This window comes from Ixodes scapularis, unplaced genomic scaffold (assembly GCF_016920785.2).
Source record: "Ixodes scapularis isolate PalLabHiFi unplaced genomic scaffold, ASM1692078v2 PGA_scaffold2__306_contigs__length_199485367, whole genome shotgun sequence".
Lineage (NCBI taxonomy): Eukaryota > Metazoa > Arthropoda > Arachnida > Ixodida > Ixodidae > Ixodes > Ixodes scapularis.
Window position 1 is genome coordinate 159949999 of NW_024609857.1, and position 24093 is coordinate 159974091.

Below are 24093 nucleotides of genomic sequence, written 5' to 3' on the forward strand. Positions count from 1 at the left end.
TTTGTGGTTCTGTGTTTATTTATACTAAAGTTATTTTATTGCCTTTTCCGCGTTTATACTAGAATCTTAACTGTATTAAGGTGATAGTATTATTATATACAAAACAAGTTATGTTTTGTTCTAAGGCAGCTCGAGCCCATAGGGAGAAGTAAATTAGTAGACTAAGTAGTAAGTTTAGTACCCCTGCCCCAGGGAAACGTTAATATCTTTTCATTCAGTGATATAGGATTTAATCAGTTCGCGGTCTTGAGTGATTATACGAGCGCCGCAAGCGGATTTGTCGACCCTATAATGTCATTCGATCGAAATTACATTAATTTTGCCATGTGGCCGGGGTATGATGCAAGAATTCAGTGACTGCATGCGATAACGTCGCTTACATGATCGTGAGAAACGCTTGTCTTGCCTTGTCCGCGTTGACTATGTCTACCTGATTTTTAAGTGTTCTGTTTTGCTGTTTCAAAATCACTGCGTGTCTCGCCATTTTGTCAAAGTATTTCTGTATAAAATATGCATTCCTACAACAATAATTGCATGACTCAATGTTTTCGACTTAAAACAATCACATTTTTCGATAGACGTCTTGAACGCATACCTCGTGCCATTTCGTACCGATTATTTAGCGGTGTAATATTTTGCTCGTGTAATAAAATGTTTTCTGGACCCGTTGCTATGTGCAGCTTTTATTTTAGCTAACAAGACGCGCGTATGTGACTAAAAACGCGTTACGACGGTCGATCTACGCGCGTTGCATTCGGTTCGACGCGCGCCCCCGATGGCCTTCCTTTGCGACGTCACGAGAAGAGCACTACGGCCTTGTCTTCTAGGAGGTGTTGCTCGGATGCGGATCACTGCTGGCAGGCGAGGAGGTTCCGCCTCTTGTTTTCAGACTTGGAAGTAATCCGTTACAAGTAACGGGATTACTTGTAATTAATTACTTTTTGAGTAATTTTGTAATTAATCCGTTACTTTTCTAGAAATGTAATTTCTAACGTAATTCCATTACTTTTTTAGTAATGGATTACCACAAGTTACTCGTTACATTCTTTTGTCATTTCGATTTTTTTTTTATTTGAAGCATATTGTAACAATCTGATTTTTGAGTAGCGCCGCCGAGTTAAGGCGGAAAGAGGAGGAGGGGGGCACATAGACTGAACCCAAAAGCTTATGACGGGATCTCGGTAAAGAAAGAAAGAAGGTGGAAAGAGGGAAACAGAGGAGGGAGTTGACTCTGGTATCCCCTTAGCACGATAACAAGAGGAGGGCCTCGACAAAAGTAGACAAAGAAAGAAAACGGGAGTTTTCACACAGCTAAAGAGGTTTCCTAAGACAACCGAAGGGTCGCTTATATGATGCAAAAACGTCGCGTTTCAGTCGCTTTTTCTCAAAAAGAGAAGCCCCTTCTGAGCCTTGGGCACTTGATTCGGAGTGGGGCAAAAGAAGAATAGAAGAGTAATGGCCCATAAAAATGTCACATGACACGGATCTCCCAAACTGGAATTGTGGGGTGGGTCTGCTGCGCCTGCTGTTTCTTTTTGCTAAGATCATTATCGGGAAGTTTGCGCGATCCAGTCCCTGCCCGCGCTCCAATTTCAGAAGCGGAAGGATGTGAGTAAAGACATAAGCAACACCCTGTGAATAAGCTCGAAGTTCAACTAATAGCTTTCCTTCGCGTCTTTTTCTTGAAATAAAAACAGTAGCCACTACAACTTCGTGTGCACGGGGGACGGTGGGGAGTCAGCCTCCCCTCCTATTTTTGCTTGTTTGCGTTTTGTGCGGGGGAGGAGTCGAAGTCGCCGTGAGTTCCAAGTACGGGGCTTTACGGTACAAAAGGCCAGATGCCGTCCAGTTCCAAGGACGATTTTAGAACTCCAGTGCCTTCTGATGCTTTTACGTGACATTTTTCTTATATTTTCTTGTTACACGGCAAAAAAAAAAAAGCATGTCGTTTCCTTCCCGTGTTGGAGACTCTAGTTTTCCAGCTTTCTGGTAAAGTAGAGACAAACACCAGAGCCCTATAGCTCAGCCTACAAGCGAACCTAGTGTCGTCTTGGAGAACGATACTCACAATAGTCACCACATCCGCTGATGAGTTTTCTGCGATTTTATTCTGTTTCTCTTGCTTAGCTTAGTTGTTGTCGTTTTTTTTCTTGTTTTTTTTTTTTTTTTTTTTGCTTTTTGCAAGAACCTCGCGTTTTCGTCGTCTTAGTAGGGTGTAGCCCTTCTCAAATCCTGTCTTTCTCTAAACTCTCTTTTTCTCTTCCCACTTATGTAGGAATGTTTTATCTACATGAATTGTTTTTTTTTTCTGCTGTTAAATATTTTCTACTGAGGTCCCGCCTCTAGCTCGCTGATCCACTGCTAAAAATACGCCAGAGGTCCCAGCAGTGAGCATTCAGCATGTCTCTTGCACTGTCGCCATGGCCCTCTTTGGAGGGTCATGGCGACAGTGCAAGAGACATGATGTGACGACAACGCATAATGTGACGACAACGCCACATTATGAACTGAAAGGCATCAAGGGAACTGCGAATTTAGAGTTTCAGTGCCTACTCTGCCTCCCCGAAAGAAAGCTTCTTTCATCTGCGAAGTCCACAAATTCGAACCGACTGAAACACGCAAAGGTAAGCGCTTTTTAATTTTTTTTTTTTGTGGAAACCAGTGATTTAGAAAATAAGATTTTTCTGTAGTTCGTAATGTTGCGTTTGCATTCCAAATTTACACTTGGAACATTGACTTTGGTTATTTTTTTCAGCCCGAGTGTATCCGCTGACGTATGGCATAAAGTACGTGTCGAACAGTTTATAAATATATTGATATATATTTGAGCTCAGGGTAGCCTCGGCGAGTTGCTGATGGAGTTTACGCAAATTGTATTTTCGCATATCGGCAGCTCATAATGCTGCTTCTACGCATACCATTGTGACATGAGCGATATGGGTGTGCGATTTGGTAAAATATTTGATCTTCTAAAACGTACCATACTCGGTTCCCACTTTAAGTGTGAGCGTAGCAGAAGCAATTAGCCCCGAGAGCGAACACAAGCGTCGCTGCGGTCGCCGCGCTCTGATTGGGTGAGGTGTACCGTGACGTCAGGGCGATGACTCCGCTCCGCGATCTCGCATCGGCTCGCTTCCCAGTAGCGGTTTCCTGGTTTGGCGTTGTGTGCCGCAAGCTCTTCGAGGAGCTGGACTTCGTTTACCCGGTGTACAAGACGTTGAGTTAGGCCGATATTGACGTGCTTCCGTACATTTTAGAAGCCTGCTTGTCCCTTTTACCTTTAAAATTGGGTTACAAATCCCGAAAGCTATCGGCGGAGGCGATTCCGCGGATGAACCTCCCCGGCCGTCCACATGACACAAGGCAATTTTGCGATGGATCGGTAAAGCGGTGGCGCAAGTGTTTCAGACGCTGGAATTCTGTTCCTTGCATGTTCATGATTTAGGACGATATTACATCCCGCTTTCAAGGCATTTGAAGTGGCATTTATATCATGGGCCTTTGGGTGGTCGGCAAATTAGCTCGCGGCCCCGACTTTGCGCTGCCACTCTGCATGCGCTGGTTAGCAGATGTTTTAAAGGCCCTGTGTCTGATTATCTTTGAAGTGCTCGTGGAACAGGGTCGTTTTACATAAATGTAGCTTCTTCGTAAATTAATTATATAGTTTATACACGTGTGCAGGCATATTTCTTGAAAGATTCACAATTATTGGAAATTAGTTTGTATGGTAGCAGCATGGACGGCCGAATTGCCCCCAGTTGCCTGTAGGATATGTATTTAACTGCCCAAAATATGCACAGCAGTAGTGCCGTAATTTGGAATGTTTATACTTTTTCTTGACATTTTTATCCCAGCCTTGGGTATTCGAAAAATACACAGTTTAGTCTGAATTGTCAGTTCCAATTAAAAGAGACACTGCTGCAGGTCTCCAAAAGCTTAATCAGCCTGCAAACTCCCTACAGCTAGACTCTCTGACAACAGAGAAAAACAGGACTAAAAGCAAGCTTTCGAACGTCTGTCCAGTGGTAGACGCAGCACTAGTAGCAGAAAATGTGGATCCTGTGAAGGGCGACAGTCTGCGTGAAAAAAGCTTCTGGCATTTTAGCCTCAGGTCAATTCGATTTAAGTAAAATCTCAATTTTAGGGCTTAAGGGACTAATAACGAGCTAGACACCTTCGCTTACGTTTGTTATACATTACTTGAGGGTTGATGTAAACAAATCCACAGATACCACCCGTGTAGTTCATTGAAATACTATCCGAATCCAGCAAAGGTCAAATGCGAGCAATGTATATAATAAATGTTCCTTGTTTTTTTTACTTTGCCTCTGCACTTGGGCTGTCTTACTTGTGATTCTCTCCTCATGGCCCTGACTGTAATTAGCGTGTTGTTCGAGCAGCATGCAGCTTTTCTGCTTCGGCATTCTTCTTTTAAAAACAGAGATACAAAAATAGCATACATAAACTGCCAATTCATTCAGACCATCAGCAGCATTTATTGTGCGAGATGCAAATCTATAGTGATGCTCCCGCAATTGTGGCCATATTTCCTTATTTTCATATACCAGCTGCAATTCATGCGTTGCCTGCCTTGTCAACGATGCTTAAAATGTTGGTTGAAGTTTCGCCTGGAGCTACAGGCAATACATCAATAAAGGCACATATAAAAATGTACATTTCCTACGAAAAACACGCCAAAAAAAATAAATAGAAACGAGCGCGCCGACAGCTAGCGTCGTCACAGCCTCCACAGGGCGAGCGGGGCGAGTCGGGGAAAAATTCTCTCCTCGCCGTGACGTCACCCCGGTTTGCCGTGAGGGGGCGCCACGCGAACTTCTCGGGGCTAATAAAAGCGAGCTCCGGGCTTTCAGTGTCACTGCCAAGCACGCGCGCTCGTGCAGTCCAATCAGGTTGTTCAGGGCCGTTCATTTTTCCTCTTTCTCCCGAAAGGGAGGAAAGGTGAACGACCTCAACTTCTAACGCCAACTGCTCTTGATGTGCAATTAATACTAAACACAAAACTTAAACGACTTCTTACATTATTTGCTGCTAGTAATGTTTGTCTACGTATAGCTAATAAGTTACCTTATTACCGCATACAGGGATAATAAGTGAAAAATCGCGTTTTGCATGAATTTCTTAAAGTAATTGAAAAGTAATTGAGTAAAGTAACGAAGTAATTAATCGATTACATTTTAAAGCCAGTAATTTGTAACGGTAATTCGTTACTTTGATTGCCAAGCAATTGTAATTGTAATTAATTACTTTTTACAAGTAACGGGCACAAGTCTGCTTGTTTTCCCGCTTTCGGGAAAGGGACTCGTCCGGGTGACCGCGAAAAAGATAGGACGTGCGTCGGCGACTTCTCCGATGCTTCCCCAGTCTTGGCTCTCCGGAACCCCGCGTCTGACCAGGTAAGGACCTTTTCTTACCTTACCGGCGCGGGGGGCATTTTGGATGGGGACATTGTAGTTCATCTTAAGAGTGTTCTAATAAATGCTCTTGTACTCTGTCCTTACTGTGGTACGTGTGTCTTCTCTTCCGCTATATTCGAGAGAGTGAGACAAGGTAGACGATCATTGGCACCGACGGAGGTAATTAATCGAACGGACCCGCGGTAATGTAGCCCTAAACGTCGTCTATATTACCGCGGAGATGTGGGGACCGCGTGCTACTAGGTTTGACGTCTCCTTTGAGATATCGCCGCTGTTGAGACAACCCTTTGGTTACTCTATCGGTACCTGTATTAGTTGGTAGCTAGTAACATCCCACAACTTTTAAAGAGCTCAGAGTCCGTGATAATGGCCATCGAACGGGGAAGGTGGTTCCACTCCTGGGATGTACGGGGAACGAAAGATCAATAAAACGTGGTCGTGATAGAGTTAGGAATGCCTACCTTATGTTGATGATCAAGACGGGAGGAATTATAGACAGGCCGAGCAATTATTTTGTCACCCAGGAAATAATTATGGTGATACATTTTATGGAATAGGGAAAGACGAGAAATTTTATGACGTAGTGATAAAGGTGGTAATGAGAGAGTTGTTTTCATAGAGGTGACTCTAGCGGTGCGGTGATAGTTTGTGAGGATGAAACGAGCGGAGTTGCGTTATATGCGAACAAAATCGTAAATTTTAAATGGGAAATCAAACGCATACTTGACTAAACACGTGACGTTACGTGTCTCGAAGTGGTCACGCTCCATTTCACAGGTGAGAATGCTCACTAACTGCGTAGAGAGCTCACAAACGGCTGCATAAGCCCTGTTCCACACAGACTCGACGAGCGAAGAAGGCGGCAATATGGCGGCTCCGCTAGCAGACGACAGAGTTGTCTCCACTCTGGGACGGCGGCAGCTAGCAACATTGAGGCACTCTATTTGAACCAGCATTAAAGCGCGATTCAAACCAACGTCTTTTTTGTTCGCGCGAAAAGCATGCGCTTCCCGGAAATTGCGTATTTCGTGACGTTTTTGCTGTTTCCGGTGCGCTTTCTGAGTCACAAGCGTGTGCCTTGGTTACATTCTAAAAAACGTCTGTGCGTCTACTTTCACGCACAACACTCGGAGAACCAATCAGGGCAATTTACGGAGGCAGCTCAGCGAATGACGATGCCGAAACATCTGTTTAGACCAAAAAACGCAGACTGAGTTGTGACATTAAGCAATGCAAGCGTGACGTTTTGCATTGCTTAAAAGAGAGTTTTAAAATAGGGGCCCCCAAAGCTTGGGGGCCCCAAAGAAACGGGGGCTTACCACTGCGCATGCGCAGAACCCAAACTCCGTTTGGGGCTTGTGGTTGGCGCTTAGACTCCCAATAGACCGATCCTACCAAGCGTTCCACGCATGCGTGACGCCGCCATAACTGTAGTTCGTAGGATGCAGACGCCAGTTCACGAGAGAGCTCATGCCGCCTCGTGCTCTCCTCGCGCAGACCTCCAGCAGGGTTGTCGCGCGTGCAGAAAGACTACAGCTCCCACGATGCTTGGCGGCAGCGGTGGCGTACTCAAACTTGCTGTGAGATCGGTCTATTGCTTGGTGCCGGGTTGCGTCGGCAAACATGGCGGCGCCCTTTCCGCTCGCTTCGGAGCAAATTCGTCATGGTTGCTGCAGTATTCGCCCATTTCACTGCCAATGAATAGTGCAACCGGCTTTCGCTTTGCTTTATCTCGCTCAAATCACGAAGAATGAGCGGTGGGCTCGCCCCATTTTAAAGATCGTCCCCGATTCTGGCCGTTTCTAAACCTAAACATACGCGGTAACCGTTGACATGGCAACGTATTGCTACTCCGTGGCTCCGAGTAGATTTCGTTCGTGGCAGGATACCTGCATTTTGAAAACAAGTATCTCAAGGCTTCAAAGTCGCTCCAGCTCAGATCTAAATAGTGCAGCTGCTCGCAGAGTATGCGCGCTTGCGTTCGTCTCAGTCTCAGCATAGTTAAAGGCCTAAATCCTCGGCTGCAGATGATCAAAGCGGACACGAACGCCCAAAAAATTCGAGAACAAGCCATACCTAAAACAGCGCGAAAGCACAGAAGGGAGGAAATAGAACACAGGAGAGAGAGAGAGAGAAAATCGTTTTATTAAAATAATAATGAAATTCGGAGAGGGTTAGTCTAGCCGATTAGCTGACATTGTTCGCTCCGAGAAAGGAAAAAAAATGTTAAAGGAATAGATGAAGAGTGCAAAGAAAGAGAAGAATAAAGAGAGAGGTGAGAGGTGTTAAGTTATTCATCACGAAAGCACTTTCGTATGTTCATAACTTTAGAAAATGCTCTGCTTCTTATAGTTGACCTTGTAGCCTAGTGGCTTGAAGGAAGGTCAGGGATATCCTTTGAAGTAATTTCCTCCGAGCTCGGGTACCAGAAGGGAAAATAATGCTTGCAATGTCTTCCACGACGAAGTGATGTCTTCTTAACTGTGATGCGAGGTCTTTCCTTTCCTTTTCAAATTTCTGGCAGTCTTCTAGGATATGGTTAATATCTTCGGTAACACCGCATACGTTACAAGTGTCTGTATCGCGTTTTTTCCAGCGGTGAAGTAATTTTCCTGTACGCGCACTTCCTGTACGTAGGCGGAAGAGAAGTGTGGCTTCTGCTCGTCGAAGACTCCCTGTTAGACAGGGTTGGATAGGGGAGGAGTGCGCTATTGATAAATCACAGATGTGTTCATTTATAATTTGGTAATATTTTCTAGGATCATCTTGCGTCTTGATGCTAATAGCAAGATTGTGTGCGTTGGAGGCAAGTTGGTCTGCCTTTTCGTTTCCATGTAATCCGACATGAGCTGGTACCCACTGAAATGAGATTTCGAAACCATCTTCTTCTAGTGATCTTGAAATTGATTTGGCCGCCATTACTACTTGTGACATTTGTCGAGGCCTTTGGAGCTGTTGAAGTGCAGCACGAGAATCCGTTAGGAGAATAACTGCCTGTGGTGTTAAGGTTTTTATCATGTGAAGGGCTTCTAGGATTGCATGCATTTCAGCTGTTGTTGATGACACAAACTCATCTAGTCGCCCACTCCATTCGAGCTGTAAAGTAGGCGCATAGTAGGCGAAAGTGCTACTTCTTCGACTTCGATTTACTGATCCGTCCGTATACACCTCCAGGTGGTTGGCGTATCTTCTCGAAATGTATTCATTAGTTTTTAGTTTTATGACAGTTGAGTTGGCGCTGAACTTGTTGCGTATACCGGGAATGCGGCATTTACATTTCGGGCAGTAAACGTTCCAGGGGGGAGCTGATAAAAAGTTTTCTTTCTCTTGCAGTAACTCTGGTGTCCATCCAAGATGTTGAAGAGTTTGCGTAGAAATATAAAGCGAGAGTGTTGCCTGGTTCGAAGTCGGCGTAGGAGGCTCCTTCCTGCGGGCGTAGTGGACAAACGAATTTGTTGGGAGAGAAGGCATTTGGTAGCCATAAGTGGTAAAGTCAGAGCTCGGGCTTCTCGATATACATTTTCGTTCCTCGTTGATCTGGGCACTCCTAGGCAAGTACGTAGGCCTTGTCGATGTATGCGCTCTAGAGATTGAGAGTCTGTCGGCGATAATCTAACGAAAGGTAATGAATATAGAATACGACTGACAACAAGGGATGAATGGAGACGTATCATAGAGCTTGGCGAGTTTCCCCATGATTGTCCTGCCACTCTACGAATGGCATTTCTTGCTGTCATCGTTAATTTTATCACGTTAGTGGCTTGCGCATGCCAGTTGAGGCGGGAGTTCAGTGTGATTCCCAAGAATTTGTGCTGTCGAACACGGCGCAGGGGGACGTTATAAATAGTCAAAGTAATTTTTGTGCTTCGCCGGTTTTTTCCAGGAAAAAGTATGAACGCAGTTTTCTCTTGTGAGAACTGCAGACCACAATCAAGTAGATAATTGCTCGCTCCCGTAATGGCTGCTTGGGCGGCGTTTCGAAGACCATGATGTCGATGTGCTGAGACCCATATGCAAATGTCATCTGCGTACAGTGATATATTGATGGGGAGAGTGTACTTTGGGAGGGATGTTGGTAACCTGGCCAAAACGATGTTAAAAAGGATTGGCGAGAGTACGCTTCCTTGTGGTAGTCCTTGAGCACAGTTGCGAGATGTACTAAAAGACGCGCCTAGTCTAACCTTGAAGGTCCGATTTGTGAGGATGCCTTGTACAAACGCCTGGACGTTTCCCGTGATGCCGATGGCTGTCAACCTTTCAAGAACAACTGCTGGATCAACGTTATCATATGCCTTTTTAATGTCAAAAAATACCGCTAATGTCGATTTGTTGTCGTGGTGGTTCTGTTCAATCGAACTTAATAGATCTACGATGCCGTCTTGAGAGGATAGCCCACGCCTGAATCCTGTCATCTCGTGTGGTAATAAGCGATTGGTTTCAAGCCACCAGGTGGGTCGAGCGTGTATCATTCTTTTCATGAGCTTCATAACACAAGATGTAAGTGAGATGGGTCGGTAGGACGATGGCGCGTCGCGTGGTTTACCAGGCTGGTGGATTGGAATTACCCAAGCTGTTTTCCAATTTTCTGGTATATCATTTGTTTCCCATATATAGTTAAGAAACTTGAGAAGTTCTTGTAGGCGTCCATATGGTATGTTTTGCAGCATCTGGTTTGTTATTCCATCCGGTCCTGGAGCGCTTTTTCCTTTACTCTCTTTTAAAGCCGATAGTAGTTCTTCGGTGTTGAAGGGAGCATCTAATGGGGACGATGTAGTCACAGCGTCATACGTCTTGACTGTCTTGTTATCAATTAAAGAAAATTGGTCTGCAAATTGTTCTGCGGCGTCCTGTAGACTTGTGCCCAACCGAAACGTCATCGATGCGTGTGATTGGTGGAGATCTCGTTTGCCCATGAAAACATCAAGGATTCGCCAAATTTGGGTTCCAGGTTTATTTGCATCTGCTGATGCACAGTTGTCGTCCCAGTGTTTACGCTTTGTTTTTTTCGCATATCGTGTTGTTGCTGCATTGATCCTGTTTAGATCGGTTTTGTTTGCGCTGGAATACTTCCTTTGGAGTTTTAGTTGGGCCTGTCTTCTTGCTGCACAAAGATTGAGAAACGTGAGATCAGGCTCTGGGTAGTGCTCTGGGAGCTTTATCTTGATGGTGGCCTGATTTGCGCTGGTCAAGACTGCTTGTAATACGGGTTCTGATGATTATTCCATATGTGCTCGAAATGAATCCCAGTGAGTAACATATCGAATACGCTGTTTAGTTCCACGGAATCCATGCAGATCTAAAAATATCGGATAATGGTCGCTGTTCACGGTATCAGGGTTTCTCGTCCAATTTACGCATAGGTCTGTGGAATGAGCAGTGATGTCGATGGCGCTATACGTATCAGGAGGACGAAAAAAGGTCGGACTGCCGTCGTTTGCAACAGCGAGGTCGCACTCTTCAAAGCATTTTGCCAACGCCCGGCCACGAGTATCGTCTCTGCTAGCTTCCCAAAGGCTGTGGTGTGCGTTCCAATCTCCGCAGGGTAAGATTGGGTCCTCACAGCGCTGGCAAATTTCTTTTACGACTTCAGAAATCTTGATTCCACTCTTTCCAGCACGGACATATATGGATGCCACACACAAACTCCGTCCGGTCAACATGAGACGTGCTGCTACCAGTTCAATATCTTGGGTGCACAAATCGCTCGTGTCAATCTGGTGTTGTGGGAGAGCTTTTCGAATATAAAAAGCTGCACTCCCGTCAGGAAAACCGCTCATGGTTGGATTTTTGTGGCAATAATACCCAGAAATGCTGCGGTCATTGGGGAGACCCGCTTCACTTAATGCAAGTATCGGAATAGGGAAGTGTTCTAAGTACAAAGCAAGCTCCGCATGACGATTTTTCAGCCCGGCACAGTTCCACTGCATGAGAATCGGTATATTTCGTCGTTTTATTGCTTTTCGTTGCGGCTGACACTTCAAAGTGTCAATCACGGCTCTGGTCGAAGTTTCGTGTCATTTCTGTAATGACCGGTTGGAAAAACATGATTGCTTGTAATATGGTCTTGAAATTACCTGACGGTAGGTTGGCCATGAGGTTTGGTAAAACAGAAAATATTAGACTAACTAAATCCCGGATTTTCGAATTCTGAGAAGGTCTTTTTCCAGTGACGATGTCGCTGTATGATCTCTTTCCTCTGGTATTAGTCTTTGAGATGGCAGTAGTGTCGGTGTCAGCATCTTTTGAGTAATGTGCTTCCACTTCCTGTTCTTTCTCGGAAGAGGTCTGCTTTTTTCCCTCTTTTGTCCCAGCAGCTTTGGCTTTCTTCTTTTTTGCATTGCCATTCGGAGCCTTAACCCTTGGATTCCTCTCCGCGGTGATTATGTCATCTTGGCTTGTGGCCTTTAAGCGTGGTGCATCACGTTCCACCTCTGTGCAATCCGCATTTTTGAAAAATTTGGGGCCTCTGATAAAACTCTTCTTCTTCGCTAGAGCTTGAAGTCGAGTTTTGCAGTTGACATAATCGGCTGGATGGTCTCCGCCGCAGTTCGCGCATTTGACAGGTGATTCGCCATTGCAGTCCTTGGTGGCATGTGTTCCTCCACATCTCTTGCAGATCGCGGTGGCACTGCAGTATTTTGCCACATGGCCCAAAGCTTGGCAGTTGAAGCATCTTGGGGGCGCTTCGACATAGTCAGTCACTTCATGTCGTGTGAAGCCGAGATTAACCTTGGCAGGGCGTTCTGTGTTAGGGCGAAAAGTGATCACCACTTTATCTGTCGGCCGCACTGTATCGTCTGGTTTGCCGTTGCGTTGGTATAGATACCGCGCTGCAATGACTCCTACGGGTTCGAGGAATTCAGTCATTTCTGAGTTTGAGTACCAGTCAGGCACTCCTTTGATCAGCCCATTGTTTTGCATATACGCTTTCGGGATGGTGGCCTGAACTAGGATCTCTCCCAGGCAGAGCACCTTCAGGAGCCTGTTGACCGTCGCCGGCTCTGCTACGTCAACGAGTAGACCTCCCCTGGCTGTAAATCGATGGCGTACGAAGGGTGCGCCTGCAGCTGCCCTGACTTCGTCATTTAGCTTGAGCGGGTTTAGCTGCTGTAATCTTCTCCTTTCTTGCGTTGGAGTGAACAACACAGTTATGCCTTTTGTCCTTTTACGGCGATGTTCGACTAGGATGAATCCCTCGTTGTCTCCCTCTGCTTGGGATGCGTCCATTGAATCGCAGTTGCTAAGGAGCAGTTTGGCTGGTGTGGACTCTTGTGATGTGGAGTCGTCGGTTTTGTCAAATCGTCGCTTAACAGGGGCGTGGGGTCGCTGACTTGGCGGGATAATATGGTAAGCGTGGTCTTTCTCAGCGGTCTCTTCAGTTAGAACCACTGGTTCGATGGCGTCCATTTGGTCGGCCTCCGCGGAGGCCATAGCTGGCCTTGTAGGCACCCAGGTTGCCCCGGTACCTGATGTTCTCCAAGAAGAAGAGTCTAGTTTTGAGCCCGTGACCCAAGAAGTGGTGAAAACCGTCGGTGCGGCGTGAAAAACGTCCCAAAACCAGGAGCGGTTTGTAAAAACACAAACGGGGTGGGTGACACTTCTTTTTCCTCCTGAGAACACAGGAAAGAGCGTTGACTCCCAACTTATGTATTTTGAAAGAAAGAAAAAGAGGAAGCTTCAGACATAAAGCCCATGCGCACCCAAAAGGTAGAACGAAGAAAGAATAACAACACATACATTACTAAGTTGCGGTAGAAAAGGTGAAAACTGACGTTATAAGGTCACGACGGAAAAAAAATGAGAAAAAAGAGGAAAGAAATACAACAACGTGGGTAACGTGGGCTCCGTATCTGAAGATTTCTCTTTCTCTTTCTTTCACAATACATAAGTTGGGAGCCAGCGCCCCTTCCTGTGTTTTGTTATCTTCCTCCTGTACTTGTGCGCTGTTTTAGGTATGTCTTCTAAGTACCAGCTAGCTCAACTCTCTATGTTACCACGAGAACAAGCGCCAAATTAGAGCGCTACGGATCGAATTTTTTCGGCTATACTCCCGAAGCGGGAATGACCGAACGAGTCGAGGCCGATCCAAGGCCAGAAGAAAATGGCGGAAGAGAAGGCTCCCGCGCGCGTTTGCTTCTCGATCGATGATGACGTGCAACGCAAAGTGTACTAACCCATTCCAGGATTCCAGGAGATGGACTTCAATTGCCGAAAGGGTCTCCAAAGCAATCGGAAGAAAGTTCTCCACGTGAACCATCCTCGACCGGGTCGACCGGCTGCTGGCACAGTTTAATAGGAAGCACAGATTTCCCGGTGACTTTTCGTGACGTAACGTTAAAAAAAAAAAAAAAAAGAAACAGGTCTGTGTGAGCGAGCCTTTGGCCACAGAGTAGCAACACGTCACCATGTCTGCAGTTACGACGTATGTTTAGGCTTAGGAACGGCCAGAATCAGGTACGATCTTTAAAATCGGGCGAACCCACCGCTCATTTTTTGCTACTTGAGCGAGGTAAGGCAAAGTGAAAGCCGGTTGCACTATTCATTGGCGATGAAATTGGCTAATACTGCGGCCACCATGACGAATTTGTACCGAAGCGAGCGGAAAGGGCGCCGCCATGTTTGCCGACACAACCCGGCCCCAAGCAATTGGGGGCCCCACGCTATTTCTCGAATTTCACGTTGGGGGCGCGCGCCAACCCAAAATCTTAGAGTTCCTGTATATGCTACCTACCCGTAGGGAGCCTATACAGGAACTCTACAAAATCCCAAACGGAGTTCGGGTTCTACGCGTGCGCAGTGCTGAGCCCATAGGCGTGCGCAGGATTTTTCATTAGGGGGGGGGGGGGGGGGGGGCGAGGTTTCTTCAGAGCGCCCCCGCCGCCCCCCCCCCCCCCCCCCCCCCCTTTCCCCGCTTTCCATCAACGCACTCCCACTGATGTCCTTACGCTCATATGGTAGTGCTGAGACGAGATATAGTTATAAAACGTTTATTTCAACAATATTGTATTGTAACATATACAGAATATTATTAAGCAGTAGGCATTCACTTTTTTGTGAAACGTCCGCAAAGAAAGGCAGTCCCTGCGCAGCTGAGGCGTCAGTGACACAACGCACATACAAATTTTTTTTTAATTCTTTCTAAACCAGAGAAAGAGACGACACATATGCCATCTTTAACAGCAAAGATTATTCAAAAATATTGCCTCAACGTGACTCAGCTTGTATGGAAAATATAGTGTACATACAGGGCAAACGCATGGGTGCACCTACACATGGCGGAAGCTGTCATATGGCGTCTGCAACGTTCATGCCATAGAGTTATTATAATGTACGCTAGAGGTTCAAGTGGCGCTAGTGTGCTGACGCAAATTGAAGCAGACAGCAACCAGTCGAAAATTGACTTCCGGTAATGCATTTCTATGGGAAAAAGTGAGTGCATTTTCTCCCTGCGCTTGATCATAAGAGCAAATATCCCAAATAATTCGTACGTATTAGGTAGTTTGGAACATTTCTCAGTCAGGCCGACGAAAGAATTGGTCAGTTATGGTGTTTTTCTCTCGAATTCATCGCACTAAAGATGGTGCTAAAACGGCTTCGTACGTGTATTTGTGTGCACTGTCGGACACTGTTAGCGCGAACGCGGCGTCGGCGATTTTCAGCATGGGGGATATACATGCCAAACGAACGAAGGACATCTGGAAAATCAAGAGCGGCGGCAAACACTACGCAGCAACACCGGATCAGTAACTTGCAGTGCATGTACGATCAAAATAAATTGAAGGCCACGTAATCTATTCCGATTTTAAATAAGTGAGTACCGCTTTATTCTTTCTGTCCTGAGCGGAGCTGCGTGTTCTACGTTCAAAATATCACCCCCGCGCTAGACATCTTTGAGAACAAGTGTGCCATAAAAGCTGCCCGGCAGAGAAAACAATACGAAGAGACACCTTTCATATCCCATGGACTTTATTCTCTACGTTGAAGGTTTTTATCCGCTCATGCACGATGGGATCATTTTCATATGGTGACAGGACTGGCATATTATCAATATACAAGCGTCACCGGAATACTGGCGAGCCTTGAACACACTCTATGTTCGTTTCGATCGTAATTTTGCTTTGAATCGTCGCTTGTTTTTACACGCCTGCTGCGGAACACACGTTTGGGACTGAAATGCAGCGAAGTTAAACATCGCTCACTGATGAAGAAAAATGCGCAAACTAAAGCAATTACACTTTTACAATGTTAATTAAGACACATACTATTCGGCACGACCGAAATAACCTAAGTGTTCCATGTTATTTTCCGGCGAAGAGACAAAATGCACGCGCGTTTTCCAATAGGAATGCACAGGAGCACCGCAAAAGTAGACTGGTTGCTGTCTGCTTCAATTTGCGTCACGGAAGTCGCATAGACACTAGCGCCAGTTGAACCTCCAGCGTACATTATAATAACTCTATGGATCATGCAGAGGACGAAAAACGCCACCCAATACACAACGTAATAGCAAAGCTTAAAAGCACGAGAATATACCGCAGATTAAGAAGACGCGAAACAGCAAGTTACAATATTTAGTAATTATTGAAGATAAACGCTATGACATGGCATTTTTTTCTTCTGAGCATCCAAATGTACCGGTGATAATCTTACTTTCTGGCGCTTGATAGAAACATGTAATAGAAACAACAAGATAACACGCGCGCATTATGTCATGCTCAACAAACATTATACAAACTAATGGATATGTTATGTGGTGGTAAAAATATTTTATGACTAGATTACTGAAAATCTGTAGCACGTGGGAGATATAGCACTTTTCACCAATCGTGAAAATTCTAAAGCAAAATTCTACGCGATTTTGTCGCGAACTGTTCGATGACTGACTGCGTCGCGGCGTGTTTTAGAGCGCAGCTCTTAGGCGCCCGTTTCCTGCTTGAGCGGCGTCGGCGTCGCCGTCGCCGTCGGCGTAACCGCGCGGTGCATTATGGGTAAATTTCCCCGCTAAATCTAGCGGAAAAATTTCCCCGCTAAATCTAGCGGAAAAATGTCCCCGATAAATTTAGTGGAACTAGGGTGCCTACATGTTTCCGCCGCTCCGCTGTTTAGGGTGGCGACAACGTCTGTGATATCTGTTGCCGACAAACCAGTGTTGCCTACCTCGTTACCATGGCAGCCTCCGCTGTTTCGTCGACCATTTTGTCACACTCGCCAGTCGTGCGCTCGCGCTACTCCTCTAATCCTTGTTAGTGCTAGGGAGCGCCCACCACTCTCGTTCCGACGGCGAGGTTTCGGCGTGCGATGCCGGTCTGTTGCGTTCCATTTTGTCAAGGAGACTCACATTTCAATAAACACAACGCATACTTCCTGCTCGCAACTTCAAAGTATGAAACATCCGAATAAAGAGATCGACAGCCACGACGACCGCCATCCCGCTGAGCCTCCGACTCGTCCGACTCCTCTTATGAACGGAAACGGAAGTGGCCTCACAGTGTTGCCGGTGTGTCGAAACTACGAAAACTCAACGTTGTGTACGTTTAGCCAAATAAGAAGTGGGTCAAAATGGCGGTGGGAGAGGATCTGGGAAAGGGTAACAAGAAGTTGGCTCCACCCTAAAGCGGAGCGGAAACATGTAGGCACCCTAAGTGGAACAATTTCCCCGCTAAATCTAGCGGAAAAATTTTCCCCGCTAAATTTAGCGGAAAAATTCCCCCGCTAAATCTAGCCGGAAAATTTCCCCGCCAAATCTAGCGGAAAAATTTCCCCGCTAGATCTAGTGGAAAAAATTTCCCCGCTGAATCTAGCGGAAAAAATTTCTCTGGGGTGTCACGTGACCCCCCGAGGTCACGTGACCCCCAAGGTCACGTGACCCCCACGTTACCTTGGGGAGAGGGTCATGTGACCCCCAAGGTCACGTGACCTCAGGTCACGTGACCCCCCCCTCCCCCCCCCCCCGCGGTCACTTGACGCCCCCCCGAGAACACGTGAACCAGAGTACCCCTCCCTCCTCCTCCTCAAGAGCTGCGCTCTAATTCGGCATTACAGGGAGTTGTAAGCGGCTTTCATTTTTTATGGTTGTCTTTTTCGTTGCGCGCACTAGAGGGAGGGAACTTTGGCGTCGATGTTTTATGCCGCCGAAGAAGAAACCATGGGCCTCCTGCGCTGCCCAGAGGGTGCTGCGAATAAGACTTGTTAGTACTTGTTTTGGGTAGTACAAATTTTAGCGTCTCAAACTGTCATGCATGCAGAAGCGTGCCTGCTCTGGTGCGGAGCGCGAGATCACGATGAAAATGCAAAGACAGAACAAAAATTCGAACGCCGTCAAAGCTAAGACGCTGAGAGCGTGAGCAAAGAGGTGCCGTTTCACGCGTTCCAAAGTAGACATCAAAACGTTAAAAAAATATTAAAGCGTCGCGACACAGGTGTTCTGACGTCACCACCTAGAGGTAAGAGACGCGTGCCCTAGCGGTGGTGTCATGAATTGGGCACTCTCGATTCTCTTGCAACGTTGAGTTTGGCTGATTTCTGGCGTTCAAAGTTGTTTTTTCGCTCTTTAGCACCACATAGAATTGAAAAAGCTCGACCAACGTGCCATAAGGCTATGCTCAATCAGGTGAGCTTGTACCACCCAAATGAGGGCGCTATAGTTTGTTCAAAGCTTCAGCGCAGGAGGCCTATACCACCGGCGCCGTCGCGCCTCGAGTCGGGCCAACTTTGCGCACCCCCCCCCCCCCCCCCCTAGATGATTAGAGAAGGCGGCCGCCCCCCCTGCCCCCCCTATGCGCATGCCTATGACTGAGCCCCTATTTCTTTTGGAGCCCCAAAGCTTTACGACCCCCTATTATAAAACTCTATAACTGCCGTGCTGCTTCAGCTACAGGAGGGGCTAAATGCAAGCTACACCTACCAGCGTCGTGCCTGTGACCGAGGAATGGCCCCGTCGAGTTCGCAGATAATTTCATTGGCGCACATGGCGGCCTGGTACTTGAGGGCGTGCACTCTCTTATGATCAGGGAAGTAAATCTTCTGATTCAGAGGCGATCGGCAGTTGGGTCTTCCTGTAACGTTCCAACTGGTGTTACCCTCCCTATTATTTGAACCGCAAGCCACAATCAAGTGTCGTTTCAATGCAAATGTTTTGCGTTTTAATAATTTTTCACTGTTAACAAGTTCCTTCGTTGTCCACATTGGCGCTGCACGCGAAAAAAGCGAGCGTGCCGCGTTACGCCGTCACAAACCCTATATTCTATAAGCACGCTGCGTGAGGTGTCGTTGCGTTGGGTACCCCAAAGCGTTGGGGCCCCCTATTCTAAAACTCTCTAATGTCACAACTCAGTCTGCGTTTTTTGGTCTAAACAGATGTTTCGGCATCGTCATTCGCTGAGCTGCCTCCGTAAGTTGCGCTGATTGGCTCTCCGAGTGTTGTGCGTGAAAGCACACGCACAGACTTTTTTTTAGAGTGTAAGACGGTGCGCTTTCGGGCGAGCGCAGAGCACCTGCGCCCGACGGCGAAGAAACGCGGAGCCGGGAGAGGAGCGCCCCACTTCGTCACAGCGCGTTTTCGTGCGCCCTCAGAAAAAAAGTTTAAATCATCCAACTTTCTTATGCGCGCCCGGATGGCGCAAGGAATCAGCACAACGTCACGAAATACGCGATTTCCGGAAAGCGCACGACCTACGGGCGCACTAAAACCCGTTGGTTTGGACCGCGCTTTAAAGGGGCCCCGCAATCATATTTAAGCGTCTACCTTTTTTGCGGTTTCCACGTTTCTTGGGGTTCGGGCAAGCCAGCGGGCACGGAGAGAGTAACTAAATATCAGTGCGTCATATTTTAACCGGACGACGTGGAAACCTCCTCCACCGACGAGGGCGACCCGCGGTACCGAAAGCGCGCAATATGTGACGTCTTTGGTCCTTGGCTTGCCACTGGTCAAAGCCGCTAAAAGCTTTTTTTTTTAGTCGAGATACAACATATAAGTCTCGCGAACCGTTTCAATTATGTATGAAAGTAGTTTTTGTTCACTATTTTAGATCAGAAAAGAAACAAATGCAGTTTAGAAAGTACGGAAACAAGAAATGACCCGTCAACATACCTGCCACCAAGTGGCGGAAAAAACGGCGCATACTAGAAAGAACTAGTAGGATGAGGCTACGACGAACGAGGAGCGTAGAAAGGTCCCGGATGTACGCGGCGGCGCTGTGGTCGTATACCGGCTCGAGAATCCGACCGGTTCCGAGCGTTCCGAAGGCCTTCGGCGCGGGCCCTGCTGGCGATTTGGCCATTTGTCGGTGCGTCAGCGCGAAGTGGCTCCCGTTCTGAATTGATCTTTACCCCGTGTTTGCTGTCGTTCGTGGCCAATGAAGTGTTACGCCGAATTAGTGTTTAGTCGCGCAGCAAATGCAATGCGAGCTGCCCTGGCCGCCCGCTTCATGCAGCCTATCCAACACGTGCTTTAGTGGCGCCCTCTCGAGCCGTCGACACGGAGTGCGGCAGCCGTGAACGCTCGATGAGCTCACTACTCCTCCTCTAGTTCACGGCCACTCAAGCCAGGACCTACGACGTCATGAAGGAGGTTATTTTTTGCTTGTTTTTGTAATTCTATATTGCCTATAACTTTTAAAATAAAGTGAAATTTGAGAAAAGAAAATTTTGATTAAGTTACTACGTTCACCACGCTCAGGTTCAGTGCAAATTAAAAACCAGTCAAAAAGTCATTGCAGGGCCCCTTTAAGCTCACGCGTTACCTTCGGCTGGGCTTTGTTTTTTTCGCAGGCGCTGTTTACAACAAGCTGATGAGAGCTGTCCAATATAATACATTCTCTGTTACCACTACCTTTGCGACGGTGGTGTGTGGAATAGCATAATGATAGGCAGTGCGACTAAAGTCACGTGCCGGGGAGAGTTGAAAAAGCACTTGCTCTTGTTCAACTCAAAGATTTAGAATGAGGTTTAGACTTTACAAACTCATCACAAAAACCCGCGCATGCTCTTCCTGTCTCAATGCTCACGGAGCCCTGGCAGTTGTTGGCTGCTGTTTCAGTCGTAAACTCAGTCTTTTTTTTTTTTTTTTTCAAGACACACAAATTGTGAAAGGGCGGTTTGTAGGTTTATGAAGATAAAATTCTATGACTGTTTCAAAATGTCCATTCAAAACTATATTTACGTCCATCACTAGTATTATTTGCAGCAACGAGTTTGACATCAACCATCAAAAATACTATTCACAAAGTTTATAATCAACACTTTTACGTTTTTTTTTTTTTTTTTTTTTTTTTCACATGCTTACAGCCAGAACACCTGTCCACAACCAGAAAAGTCTAATAACAATCTGTTTGCTTTTGCCTCAGATGGTCTTGTGGATTCAGGGATACACACAGAAAATTGCGTACTTTGACATGGAAAAAATTTAGGATATACAAGTTAGGTATCTACAGCAAATAGTGAGATTTATGATGTACGAAATATTCATAAACTCACTAAAACAGTATTACACAAAATATGAAAGTACTCTCCCAGACTAGTGTAACGTAGAAAATAAACAGGACTCCTCTTCTCTCCGTTAATGAAACGATTACTGATGTTAACAAACAACACTGTCTATTTAAGAGATCTAGACAAAGACTCTTTTACATCACTTTGAACATTATATAATTTATGAGTAAACTTTGGGGGGGAAATAATTCTAAACTAAGGAAACTTTCCCTGCCGTCCTCCCTGACCACACACACCCTCAGCGGGGGCCCCCACCACAGCCAAACTCGACAAACAATGTTCCACACAAAGGCGGGCGAGCCGGACTCCTCCACAGCCGTAAGGGGGACCAAGTTTGCGAGCCAGCGGGCGGACGGCTCCACAGCCGAAGGGGGGTCGGACGTGCAGGTTGTTTTCCAGAGGCAGGGAGATGTCCAAGGCTTGGTATCCGGGAGCCAAGTGCCCCGCTCGGTGGCCGCTTATATTGGGTTCAGCAGCATTCTGAGGTCCTCCAGTCCACCAATCAGAAAGGTTTGGAAGGACCAATCAAGAGGGGTTTTCTGAGCACCAATCAAAAGGCTCGGAGCCCAAAGCAAATACGAACATTCCAAAAACAAGCGCATATACGAGACAGAACACATTCCAAACGAAGCTCACGAGATCAGTCTTAAACAATAGAAAGCACATTCGTAGGCAGAGAAGTTATACATTCACAGAGCATAACCACCTCCGAAGTAGAGATCCCAAATGCAAACATACACGGGACAAAACATTTCCAACGCGGGGTTCTGTAAAGTAAGTGCAGCGTTACAGCGTTCACGTTCGCCCCCATTTGGGGCCCCCCGACTCCGGTGGAATCCAACAGCCGTCCCGTGGAGACGGAAAGAACTCTCGGAGAAGGATAAAAACATAAAGTGAAGCTAGACTAAATTCTCGCGCGAGCAACACTTCGTGACACTAGCGTAATATATATAGTCAGCTACGCTATAGTGGCAACTAAACCTTCTCAGGCGAGTTTTCTGCCTTCTTGAGCAAAAGGCAACTTGCCAAAAAGACGTTAGGACTTAGTCTTCGGAGCGAATGACGCGGCTTGCGGTGCGGCGGACCAGATTGAAAAATTCACAGAAACATAATTATAATAAGTATCAAAATTGTCTCCTGGAACGTGATGCTATACTACCAAGCTATGCATTGAAATGCGAAAGCATTATAGTCCCGCGGGTGTAGTTTTTCTAGTGATGCTTCTACGCGTATCAAAGCTTAGGACGACGTAGGACGATGTCGAGGGCGACGTCCCAGAGATTGACGCCAAGTAAGGCGTCTAGGTCGACCTCTAGGACGACGTCGAGGGTGACATCTAGGACGACGTCGAGAGCGACGTCAAGGACGTCATCTAGGACGACGCGGAGAACGACCTCTCGGACGACCTCAAGGACGACGTCTAGGATGACGTCGAGAACGACGCCTAGATGACGACGTTTAGGACGACGTCGAGAACGACGCCTAGAGGACGACGTCTAGAACGACCTCAAGGACGACCTCGGAGTACCGGTTGACGACGTTAGACCTCAAAGCATAATGTTAGACCTAACGTCAGGCCACCGCATTCCCGCGTTCGCCCTCACGTCAAACATCTGCGCTTACCAGTTGACGACGTTAGACCTCAAAGCGTGACGTTGTACCTAACGTTAGGCCTGACGTCAGCCCAGCGCATACACGCCCCAGAGCCTCTTGACCCGCCCCACCCCCTCCCCCTTACCGCTGCGCCGCCAGCAGTTTGGCTGGCTCCTCGGCAACGATGACCCCGTTGCTATGGAGCCACGTGACGCGTCGCACCCCATGGGAATTTAGGTCTCGTTACACTCAGCCAATGGGAATTTAGGTGGCGTCTTTCGCCGGCTTCACTCCATGGGACAGTTAATGCTTTCGTATTAATACATATTTTTTCTGTTGATACAGTAAATATTCTCAAAATGTTTTGAGCGGGAAATTCGTGCTGGCTCAACCATGTTTTCACGCTATTGCAAGCTCTCGATTATCACGGAACTTTAGGCCTCGACAACTCAAGACTGAACGTGAATTTCTCCTGGAATCAATTAAAGCTAAGATTAATACAATAATCATATTTGACTTCAAGTTTCTGTGGCGCCAAGATTTTCTTCCTGGGAAGTGAATGTCATGGTCTCTTTTTATAAGGGGGTCATGGGAACCGGTTCATTGATTCAGGAGAAAAATATAATGGTCGTGTGGCATTGAATTTCTTGAAATAGGCGGGCTATTAGGTCGATATTATTTATAATCCTAGGAGTGCAAAAAAAAAAATCGGCGGGCTCTTTAGTGAATTACAAAAATATAATTTATTTTTGCCCATTGAGTTAAGCTGCGGTGCTGACGTGACTGCCGAGACATGGCGTAAGTTGTAGGCAGAGGCGTGTCCCGGATTCTTGGGGTTTACACTTACTTAAGCTAGTTTAATAAGTTGTACAACTCGGGTCTCGATCCGCTCCTGAAAGTTGTTAGCGTCGGTTGAACGTCAGTCCGCTGTACCTCCGACTTAAGGCTGCGGTCCCACGGCAGCCATCTTGAACAAGGCGTTGGTTCAACCAATAGATGGCGACACGCATCCGTGGAGTGGCCGAAACATTGGTTCACAGTGGGATGGCTCGAGCACCATCACGTTCGAATCGTGGCCTTGCTCGCGCCGCTGCCAGCTGTGCTCAGCTGGCTCAATAGCGTGGCCCAGCAAACTCATGTATGCGAGAATGTCAGGGTGATATAGGGAGATGCGGTTCGGAGGTTGCCACGAGCTTTCGCAATAAATCTTACCAAGAAGGAATCAATTGTTGATGGACGTGTCATTATTCTGTCAATGAAAAATTCTTCTGCAGGAATGCACGCTCAATAGACTCAATCTTCCAAGACAGGAAGACGATAGGAAGACGTTTATTTGCAATGGTGATGCTATGATTGAGCGGCGTTTAGTGACGGCAAGTGATGAGCGCTCGGGAATTTATAAGTTCATATGATTGCTAACTATGGACATGCGGACAATGAAGACCTGTTTTGTCGGGAGATGGAGCTGCGGTGAAGACCTGATATCGGACGACTCGTGGCAGACGAGCAAGCAAATTTCTTCTCCGCGAATGGTAAGCGTCAAGTGTCAAGCACAGCAAGTCGCTATCGACGTTGT